The sequence below is a fragment of the Argiope bruennichi genome, chromosome 11 (genome assembly GCF_947563725.1).
Source record: "Argiope bruennichi chromosome 11, qqArgBrue1.1, whole genome shotgun sequence".
NCBI lineage: Eukaryota > Metazoa > Arthropoda > Arachnida > Araneae > Araneidae > Argiope > Argiope bruennichi.
Window position 1 is genome coordinate 37709886 of NC_079161.1, and position 12285 is coordinate 37722170.

Genomic DNA, 12285 nt, shown 5'->3' on the forward strand with positions numbered 1-12285 from the left:
TTTGATTGCGCCACAGATCTGTTATGTTTAAACCGTAGATAATGTTATTTTTACTAGTTTGAGCCCTGAAGACTTGCCTGCTAACATTTACTTTCTATAGAACCACTAGCCGTGCAGCTATAGTTACGATAATTCATCAATAATACTCCTTTTAATTGGCTTGGTTCTGAAAACAAAATTAAATATTCCATATTTTAATTGCAGCACATACTAATTTTACAGATATTTTTATTTTTATGAAATATTGAATGTTATACACTACACTTGATTTTAGAATTTTTTTTTTTTTTTTTTTAGTTCTTCCTCCTTTTAGGTCTTATTTTTTAGACTTGATTTTTTTTCTGTGAATTTTAATTTTTAATGAGAATTTTATTTAAATCTTCAACGTAGTTTATTCTTGGAAAGCTTGGAAAGAATACTGTACCAGAATAATATTTGGGCTAAACCTTTGTAGTTCCTGATGAAAAAATATTTTTACCTTTTGCGTAGTTATGAGTTTCTTTTACAAGAATTTTGTTTTATGATATGCTATTTTTCATATCGCATTTCTTTCCATATTAGTTTGAAACCAAAATGCTTCTGTTGCTGATTCCCGATTATTTTTTCAGTTGCCACTTTTCAAGAGAAAGAATGGTATGAAGTGAATGAGTTGAAGTTTATGCAACAATCAAGTATGTAATTTTAATTTACCATTTATTATGGTGCTGTGATTTCATAGGAAGGACTTTCTACGCTTCAAATTGTGAGACTTGAATCCACAGAGAAATGATCCAATGCAGCCCATGTCTCATTATGCTTTGCTTTATTTTATCCCCGATATAATGAGACTGTTTCGGGAAATATCTGCAATTCGTTTAAAATATAAAGACCTTAATATAAATTTAAAAAGTTTTTAAGTAGTCTAAAATTTAGATTCCATTAATTTTCAAAATAACTAACAAAGTGAGGTAAAATTTTCAGATAAAAAATAACTGCGAAATTAAAAATGAATTCTACCGCAATTGGAAGAAATACAATGTTACACCAGAGTCAATAAATTTTCCGAAAAAAGTTTGAATTCTGAAACATGTTTAGTACTAAATTCTAAAAACCCATCAGTTTATTTTACAAATGTCTCCTGAAATATTTCATCTTGATAATTTAGTAAGGAAATGGTTTTCGTAAAAATAATTCTAGTGTCTGAATATCATTTTGCACCGGTATCTCAAATGTTTCCTTCACATATTTCTGGCGATTGTCATGCTTATGTGTTAGCAAAGTTTAATCTTTTCTTTCGCTATGTTAATTTATTTCGCATGAAAGTAAACTTAGCTAAACCTGTCTTTTACTAAATCATAAATGTATCCTTTCAGATATAAAGCAAATGGAAAATTTATCTAAGTAGTTGATGATTTCCTTTTAAATTTTGTTTTATTATTAAAATTCTAATTCATGTAACTATCCATATATAAAATGTAGTAAATTTTTAGAAGACAAAACCGTTAATAGAAATGTATGCTCTCAAAATAGAGCATTGTGAAATTTTAATTTAACAGACGCAATTATTCAACACTTTAATTTCACTACTAAAGTTCGAAATGGAATGATTAAGTGTTAATGATTAAGAAAGGTTTTCCTATATCCAAAATGGCTATCTTTGAACAAGTATTGTGGAAGTAAGCAAGCGTTTAGTGATATAGGAGATCACACGTTATTCTTTTTTAACCATTAAGGTCGTAATTAAGGTGACAAGTCAGCTATGTCATTAATTTCAAATTTACGTCCGATTAGGGATAAATCTAATAAAACTAGGAAGTCGCTAGATCAACCATTCGTTTAAAATTGAAAAAGCGTGTACATATTTGTAAAAAAAACAAAAAAACTGCAAACTAATGTTCTATTTTCACAAAACGTTTAAAAAATTCGATTTACAGTTTTTCGTGACGTAGCTCATGCAATTTTTGATGTCTATTTAACAGAAAAACCAAATTCTCTGCCTTCACCGGTCATTCTATGAATACGATTGTAGACATTATTAGATAAATTTCGTTCATACTTCCATTGTCACGCATTTATTAAGATATCATAACACGTTTTTTCAGGAGACAAAAATCTTTGGGTTAGGAGTTAATTTTGTTATATAAAATTACCATAATAAAAGAACGGAATTTAAAATTTCACATCTTCCCTTAAATAACCGTAATTCTATCTAGCTCTTAAATTTTATTTAAATGTTTCAATACCAGAAAATAACATATGAATTAACATAATATTTATACTAAAACTTTTTTGTGGCGTGCATTTTCAGCAGTTTAACCTTTTAGTTCAAAGTATTTCCCTTTATAATATAAACTTATTTTATCGCAGAAAATTTCGTATTTATATTATAAGAAATTAAGACTAATTATATATAAATGCAACATAAATGAGACATAAAAACTAAAGGAATAAAATTCAGATATATTTGTATTACCATTAGCCAGCTATCTTCACATAATTTTTAAAAAATGTACAAAGAATTAGGTGTAAACTTCTTCCGTATATCAGTTACCGAATTCTGGCGATTTGATTTATTTCTTCACAACTTATCGTTCTATGTATGTTAGAAATTCGAAATGCTAGGTCTTGATAGATTTCAATTTCATTAATATTTAGATTTTAAGAGTAATCTATATTATCAACTATTCAGTTTGGATTTGATTGATAAAGTATTAATTAATTTCTGTATCAGTTAGATTATTCTTTTATACAACGTTGTTTTATAATTTAGATTATTTTATACGTTTTTAAACAGCAGGGCTTACCTTAACAAAAATTGAGATAGGACCTTGCTAATTCCGTTTATAGACAATTTTTCGAGAATAATTTTTAAAAAGAAACATCAAGTTGAATCTGTACAAGGCTACTTCTGCAGCTTTATTATATATGACCCAGACTTAGAAATTCGGTTATCTTAGATGTAATATAGTTTTTATAAAATCGTTACGGCAATACAGATAATTGAACTTTCGTACTTCAGTATTGAAAAGATATTAAGCTAATGGAAAATCAATTTGCATCGAATTACAATGACTTGAATAATAAGTAATCTGCATTAATATTACAATTTATTAAGAATTAGCATAAGTATAAACTGACATAGTAATGAGAAATGTTTTCTTTATTATTCCATCTTTATTAAATATCTTCAGATTGGAAATCTTACAGTATTGGGACTTAAATGTGGGAATGGTGGTATTGGATAGTGGAATAATGTATGGGTAACGTATTGTTGAATGCAATGTTTAGTGGATAGCAGTGAGCAGTTTTAGAATACAAAGAATTTGTATAATTATATCAATCAACTTTATGGAGTAGATATTCTGTAGGAGGGCAACACCCCATGTGTTAATGGTGCTATTAGAATCTTGAAAAGCAAATGGAGTAAACTGAAATTTTGTGCAGTGGTGGGGCGAATATTATGTAATGGATTCAGAGGAAATGTGTAGATAGTTGGTATTTTTAGTAGAGCTGGAATAGAAAAGTTGTGTTTATGGCGGAAGTTTCGTTTTGTGTTGTAATTGTTGATGCGTGGGTCTAGTGAAAGATTTGTATTGTGGTAGAATACGTAATTCTTGGGTCTAGCTGATATTTTGCACTATAGAGGAATGGATAATACGTGGGTCTAGTGGAAACTTTGTACTGTGATGGGGAATGGGTTATGTGCTAGTCTAGTGGAAACTTTGTACTGTGATGGGGAATGGGTTATGTGCTAGTCTAGTGGAAACTTTGTACTGTGATGGGGAATGGGTTATGTGCTAGTCTAGTGGAAACTTTGTACTGTGATGGGGAATGGGTTATGTGCTAGTCTAGTGGAAACTTTGTACTCTGATGGGGAATGGGTTATGTGCTAGTCTAGTGGAAACTTTGTACTGTGATGGGGAATGGGTTATGTGCTAGTCTAGTGGAAACTTTGTACTGTGATGGGGAATGGGTTATGTGCTAGTCTAGTGGAAACTTTGTACTGTGATGGGGAATGGGTTATGTGCTAGTCTAGTGGAAACTTTGTACTGTGATGGGGAATGGGTTATGTGCTAGTCTAGTGGAAACTTTGTACTGTGATGGGGAATGGGTTATGTGCTAGTCTAGTGGAAACTTTGTACTGTGATGGGGAATGGCTTATGTGCTAGTCTAGTGGAAACTTTGTACTGTGATGGGGAATGGCTTATGTGCTAGTCTAGTGGAAACTTTGTACTGTGATGGGGAATGGGTTATGTGCTAGTCTAGTGGAAACTTTGTACTGTGATGGGGAATGGGTGATGAGTGAGTCTAGTGGAGGATTTTGCCTTGCGGTGGAATGGGTAATGAGTGAGTCTAGTGGAGGATTTTGTCTTGCGGTGGAATGGGTAATGAGTGAGTCTAGTGGAGGATTTTGCCTTGCGGTGGAATGGGTAATGAGTGAGTCTAGTGGAGGATTTTGCCTTGCGGTGGAAAGGGTAATGAGTGAGTCTAGTGGAGGATTTTGCCTTGCGGTGGAATGGGTAATGAGTGAGTCTAGTGGAGGATTTTGCCTTGCGGTGGAATGGGTAATGAGTGAGTCTAGTGGAGGATTTTGCCTTGCGGTGGAATGGGTAATGAGTGAGTCTAGTGGAGGATTTTGCCTTGTGGTGGAATGGGTAATGAGTGAGTCTCGTAAAAGATTTTGTCTGGTGGGGGGAATGGGTAATGAGCGAGTCTCGTGAAGGATTTTACCTTGCGGTGGAATGGGTAATGAGCGAGTCTAGTGAAGGATTTTGCCTTGCGGTGGAATGGGTAATGAGCGAGTCTAGTGAAGGATTTTGCCTTGCGGTGGAATGGGTAATGAGCGAGTCTAGTGAAGGAATTTGCCTTGCGGTGGAATGGGTAATGAGTGAGTCTAGTGAAGGAATTTGCCTTGCGGTGGAATGGGTAATGAGTGAGTCTAGTGATGGATTTTGCCTTGCGGTGGAATGGGTAATGAGTGAGTCTAGAGATGGATTTTGCCTTGCGGTGGATTTTGTAATGAGTGAGTCTAGTGAAGGATTTTGCCTTGTGGTGGAATGGGTAATGCGTGAATTTTCAAGTTTTGCAATTGACTGAGTAATGCATGTGTCTAGTGGAAGTTTTTGTGTTGTAATGAGTAATATGTGGATCTAGTGTATGTATGAAGTGGAGTCAGTCGAAATTCTGTCTAAGTGGATATTGAAAGTTTTATGTGCAGAGTGTGTAATTTCTGAGTTTTTAGTATTCGGTGATGTGTGGAAGGAAAAATAAAAAAGGTTACCGAATGTAATGTTTAAATTGAAGTATATTGCTTTCTCTTTAAGTTAGATTTCTTGTATTAACATCCGATTTATAGTCGTACATGTGTTATTTTGAAACGGATAAGTTTTTCCATTTTTTTTCATATAAATAATGATAAACAATTCTAATTAAATTTCTAACGGCTTCTAATTCTTTCAAGTTTTATCTTGCTCTAATTTTAGTATTTTTTAAGTATTGTATAGTATTGTACTATGTAGAATTTTGGTGTATGGTAGTGTATAGAATAGTTGCATAGTTTAATGTATAATATAGCATATATAATCATATATATAGCTGAATCGATTTTTGGTAGAAAATAATTAAAGAATATTCTCGAAACATACTGTAGCTGCAACTAGCTTTGGAAGACATTTGCACAATTGGATAAGACTGACCCTTGTTTAATGTATCGAGCTTCTCTTTTTTTCTAACGGTATATTCATATAGATTACAATCAACAGATTAGTGTACGCACATCTGCAGCGTTCTGCATTCTCTTCTAAGAAAATTCAAAAACGTTTACTATCTAGGAAACGACATAATGCAAGTTTTCTACGAAGAATGCTATGCAATGAGTATTGTTTTTTTCTTGGCTGTTACAGGATCTGTATCTTAAATGTCAAAGCTACAATAGTTAATATTAGTCGTCTCTTTAATTAAACAAAAAATGTACTAAAGTCTTATTCCACCTATCTTGTTTATTAAAGCTCAAATTGATTTATTAGAACTTTCTTGTACTCTTCTTTATCTTAAATTATCCCAGAAATGATTTAATGTGCAGTTAGAAATTTATATCAAAGAATAAATGATATCAAAGTACTGAATAATTCTTTTTTGATTTGGTCTAAACTTAATGAATCAACTGGCATCTATCGTACTTTCAATCCAAAAATTATTGAAAGTGCTAAAAATGAAATCTATTTAAGGCATAGCTGTCCAAATACCTTTCATGCACAATTCAATAAGGATTTTGAGAAAAATAGCTCAACATTGTTCGTCACTAGCGTGTAAGAAACTTAAATTTTGCAGAAGAGAATTCATGAGAAATTGGTAGTATAACATATTTCAGTTCTTACACCTGATTTCTTGTTTAAAGTTGAGTCCTTAATTTCCAATGCTAATATAGATTGAAAATTTTCCAATCTAAAATAAAATTTTAAACTTAAATCTGTTAACAAATTAGATAAATAACTAATTTTCAATTTGTATCGCAACATATTTGAAGTTCCTTAATTATTATAAGTGTCACATTCTATAATGGGAAGATTTGAAGCTAAAATTTAAAGCGTGTGGTAAAAAATAGTAATGTGTGAAAACAAATCGATTCACAGTAATTTTCATAACCTTTTGTCACAAACATTTAATAGTTAAACGGTTTGGAATGTTTATCACAAATCATACTCTACATCTGTTGTCTGCAGTTGTATTTATAGAAGTAAATTTAAAGTAGTGAAGTTGCATTTTTGACGAATGCAGTGAATTAACTTTTTTTGTGTTCGGTACTATTTTATAGATATTGGGGACTACGTGCACCACTCAGTCAAAAGTAATATTCTAATTGCAATGAATAATTGAATTTTAAAATAACAAATGTGTCAAATAATGTCAAATATTTATTTATTAGATCTTAATCCAGTTCTGTAAATAAACTTTCGCAAACAGTCCAAGGGTGTGTCATCTTTTCGGAATCTAGTAATTGACGCATGTAAAATGCATTTTAATTTTGCTTTGTTTACAGAAATTCATTTGAATCAAGCATCGTCTGAACCAAATACAAAAGAATTTAATTCCATTGTCTTCGGTTCCATTTCAGCAATAGTTTTTTAAAAGTTCAATTTTCCTTTTAAAAAAATGAAATTTTGGTAAATGAGCAATTAAACATGAAATTGACGATAGCTAATTAAAATCCCGGCATAGTTTCATTTTATAATTTTTAATAAGATTTCTCTTCGGTATTTTTTAACTTTATTTTTCAAATAGAACTTGTTTCTACAGGTAGTTATAATCTCCACTCAACAAATTAGATTATTTGAAAGATAAATGGACAGTAATGGATATTTTTAGGGTTCCGATTATAAGAAATCACATTCTTAAAATGTACATTTTAATGAAATATGAAGATACTGAAAAAGATATAAAAGTGTTTTAAATTGGTACTTTATATATATTTTAAGGTTAATAGCAATAATATTTTACCTTAACGTAAAATATAATGCGAGTGATTTTAAAAGGTGATCCAAGTTAGCACCTGGTTGTGAATGAAATGGATATAGCAGTTGGAATGATAGGTATATACGGATTTATAATTGGCGATAAAAATATTGGTAGAGTATCTATTCCTACAGAAAAAAATTTAGTTCCGATAAATTTCTGTTTGGAATTGAGGCAATATTCATTCTTGCAAAATTATGCAAAAAATACCTCTTAAAATGTTAAAAGGAATTAAGTGAAGTTAAAAGAACATGGATTTTGAAATTTTAGAGTAATTTTTTGTAATTTATTAAATGAAGATACATTTCTTCCAATTCCAGTAGAATTCATCTCTAGTTTCTCGGATATTATTTCATCTGATGATTTTGCAGTGCTTTGTTTGCTAGTTGTAAGACTATTTCAGCATATGTTTTAAAATATTTAGAAATTTTTAATGCAATAGGACTGTAATTTGAATCAGAAAAGAAATTACTTGGATGTGCTACAGAACTATAACCGAATGATAAATTTCAAAAGAATGAGTTGTGTAGAAACGGATGGCTGAAACAAGACCGTATATTTCGCAACCATTAATAAAATGAATTCTGAAGACGAATAGTCACTGAGTGAATGTAAATAGTACGGCATATATGGAAGCAACGACTGTTGCTAACATGGTTGAGAAGATCCCGCCAAAAAATTTCCCAAGCATTTCTTATAACTGAATAAAACAGCAATGGTAGATATTTTATACAGAAAGAGTTGGCCTCATGATTAGAGGACTTTCGCTAATTTTAGAATCAAAACCTAAATGTTATGGAATTTTTTTGTCCAAAGTTTAACAGTGGCTTGAGTTACCATTTCAATGGGCGATACATCCAAACATCGGTGACTCTGCTTTAGTTGATGTCATGTGACAGGTAGGAATGCAAATTCGCTTAATGTAAGTGATAAGAGAATAACACAGCTGGGTAGGAATTGATATTCTTCACTGATGCAACTTACCCGAACCTGTTTTTTTTTACCGAGACCAGAAAAGAAAATGTATATTCCCTAGTTTGTGCAGCCATCTCTCATAGAAAGGATATGGTAAGTCGAATTCTAGTTACAACAGTAAAAAAAAAAATCTGCAGTTTATAAAATACTTTATGACCATTTGATACTTTAACTGTACTTTGTTTTTCTTTTACAAAGATTCTTTTTTGGGGAATTTTCTCTTCAAATGAGAGATGCGATCTCGAAACTTCGAAGACACTCCTGGTAGGAAACGAGTCTTCGAAACAGATTATTCCTTCATTTCCTATGTTTCATAGACAGGATGGCTATAAATTTGAATGAATATTCTAAAACAAAGGCAAGTTTATATTATATTCAATTATTGTTCGTTCTCGGATATGAAAACTCTCCTCGCTTTTACGTATGCGCCAGGATGAGTTTATTTAGTCAAAGGGGTAAGAGGGTATAAGAAAGGAAGTGTTTACATCTAACAGAAATCATTGTCAGAAAATAATACTTACTCACAATAAAATAGTTTAGAACATTTTTTTTTTAATTTACTGTGAGGGTTCTTAACAATCTAAACCATTTAATTATGATGAATAAATGGACAATTTCTATTTGTACAATTTGGTAGTTTACTTTTTTACAAAATTGTGACTTTTAAGTTAAAATAGTTTTTTTTATTGTATTTTTTATAATGTTTTTGTGATTATCAACGATGAATAATCCCGATCTCTTTAATTAACATTATGCAAAATATTCAACATGCTACTCCTGAAAGCCATTTTTCCACAAACTAACCATATAAGAAATTAACAGGCAATTTTCATATAAAATAAAATAGTACGATCAGAAACGACACTCGCATACACGTAGAAAAAATGAACGAAGAAATATCTAATGGGGCGGAACTTAATTCAAGCAAGAATTCCAAAACGGTTCATCCGTTCACGTCTGGCTCATTAATGACATGGAATGGTCGAAAAGTGGTAGTCGAATACTGAAACGAACAGTACATCAATATACAAATTAAATTTTTTTCAGCTAAATTCCTCGGTAATTGTCCTAGGTTGAGCAAAATGACAATAATATTCGTTTTAATTCGTTTTCACTAATTGGTTTTTCAATCCTTTTTTACCCAACTTGTTTCTTTACAGATAACCTTCGAGTTTTGATGTGCTTAGACCAATAAAATTTCCAGCATGAAAATGATTGTGAAAATATGTTCAATTTATTCTTGGGCAGTTCCAGGTCAAGATAAGCGAATTCAAATTACCGAAAAGAGCTCCAAATCCTGATGGTGAGTGTTGGCTTTAAATGTTTCCAGCTGGTGAATATATCATTATGGCAACTGGCTTCTTAGACTATTATCAAGGTACAGATCCATCTTTACATCAAGGTACATAGTTTTCCAATCTCATCTATATATTCTCTAATCGATAATCTTAGAAATTGCAACATCATAATAGAAATTCCCGTCATTTTTATCATTTAAAGGATCATATGTGCATTAATTGTAAATCCATTGAATAAATTTTCTTCGACTATTACAAAACTTCAATTGCATAAATCACTCGACTACAAAATTGCAGTATGCATTAAAGAACAGAAATGAAATTTCGATAAATTTTATGAAATACTCTTCGTCCAGAGCAGTTTAATAGAGCAGAACAAATAATGTTATTTTAACTAGTTTGAGCCCTGATGAATTTCCTACTAATATATACTTTTTATAGAACCATTAGCCGTGCAGCTATAGTTGCGATGCTTCATCAATAATAGACTAATGTTAATTGTCTTAGTTCTGAAAGCAAAATTAAATATTCAATATTTTAATTCCATTGTATACCAATTTAACAGATATTTTCATTTTTATAACATACTAGCCGCCTTTGGCGACCAGCCGGTTCGCCAACCTTAATGTTCGTTAAAATTTTAATAATTAAATATTTTATGCAATTCCAACTTTAATAGCTTTTTTATCAAAATATTTTAAAACTTCAAATTTTGATAGTCATATAATTCACTCATAATATTATAAAGGCCTTCAGTTATAACGTGATATGTATCTCTCTCATTTTCTGTTACCTCTCGTAGAATTTATGCTTTAAATTAAAGTGTAAATGATTAATCTGCAATTAATATAATATTTTTTACTGAAACAAAGCATTTTTTTTAATAATATGATTACTGATAATAGAGTCACTGAGCGTTTAAACTTTATGGGCACTAAAGAATATCTTTCTTAATTTATGTAATATCTCAAGAATTTGTCAACAAAATTTTCTCAGATTCATCATGAACAGATCGATTAATGAACAATGTTTCATTTTAAATGCATTAAACACTATGAAATAAAATGAATCGTTTAAAATAATCGGTCTAAAACAGGTTTAAAAAAACTACTTAAAAAACGATGTACTTAAAACTATAAGCATATACAAAAAATATATATAACTAACATAAATACAATTTAATTACAAAAGTACACAACTAACCTAAAAACAATTTAAATCATTGAAAACAGGTTAAAAAAAAACTACTTAAAAAACGATGTATTTAAAACTATAAGCATATACAAAAAATATCTAACTAACATAAATACAATTTACTTACAAAAGCATGCAACTAACCTAAAAAAAATTTAAATCGTCCATTGAAAGCGGTTGTCATGACAACAATCAGAACAATGCGCATGCGTGAATTTTCTTCGCCAGTTGGGGTAACGCTAGGCAGATTATACATTTTTAATTTTCTATATTCTGTGTTATTTTAATTCAAAAGTACTTCAGAATGAATCTGAAACATGGATTCATTATCAATGTTTAATTTTAAATGCATAAAACATTAAGAAAATAAACAGAATCGTTTAAAACAATCCGCCGAAAAATATTATCCCTAGCCTCATTACTGTTGGGAGAAAAAAGAAACGGAAGCGTTTCTCATTTGGCGGTGGGGGAAATGGAAGATTTTTTTTTGGCGGAAAGGTTGGCGGTGGGGAAAATGGAAGATTTTTTTGACGGGAAAGTTAGTTTTTAATTAATAATTAAAATTCTAATTAAAATTTCAATAAAGGGACCCCAGGTGCACATTCCGGACCTCTAAAGTATACATGTACCAAATTTGATAGCTGTATGTCAAATGACCTGGCCTGTAGAGCGCCAACACACACACACACACATTGAGCTTTATTATAAGTATAGATTGAATGTTACACTCTACACTTGATTTTAGAAATTGATTATTTTCGTTCTTTCTCCTTTTAGGTCCTATTTCTTCGACTTGATTTTTTTTGTGTGAATTTTAATTCTTTATGAAAATGTTATTTAAATCTTGAACATAGTTTATTCTTGGAAATGATACTATACCAGAATAATACTTGCGCCTAAACATTTGTAGTTTCTGATGAAAAAATATTTTAACCTTTTGCGTAGTTATGCATTTCTTTTACAAGAGCTTGGATTTATGATATGCTGTTTTTCATATCGCAACAGTTCTTTCCAAATTAGTTTGAATCCAAAATGCTTCTGTTGCTGATTCCAGTTTTTTTCAGCTTCCACTTTTCAAGAGAAAGAATGGTATGAAGTGAATGAGTTGAAGTTTATGCAACAATCAAGTATGTAATTTTAATTTATTATGGTGCTGTGATTTCATAGGAAGGACCTCCTACGCTTCAAATTGTGAGACTTGAGTCCACAGAGAAATGATCCAATGCAGCCGACATCTCATTATGCATTGCTTTATTTTTATCCCAGATAGAAAGTGAAACTCTGTCGAATATCTCTGACCTTCAATTAACCGTGTTGAAATTGTGAC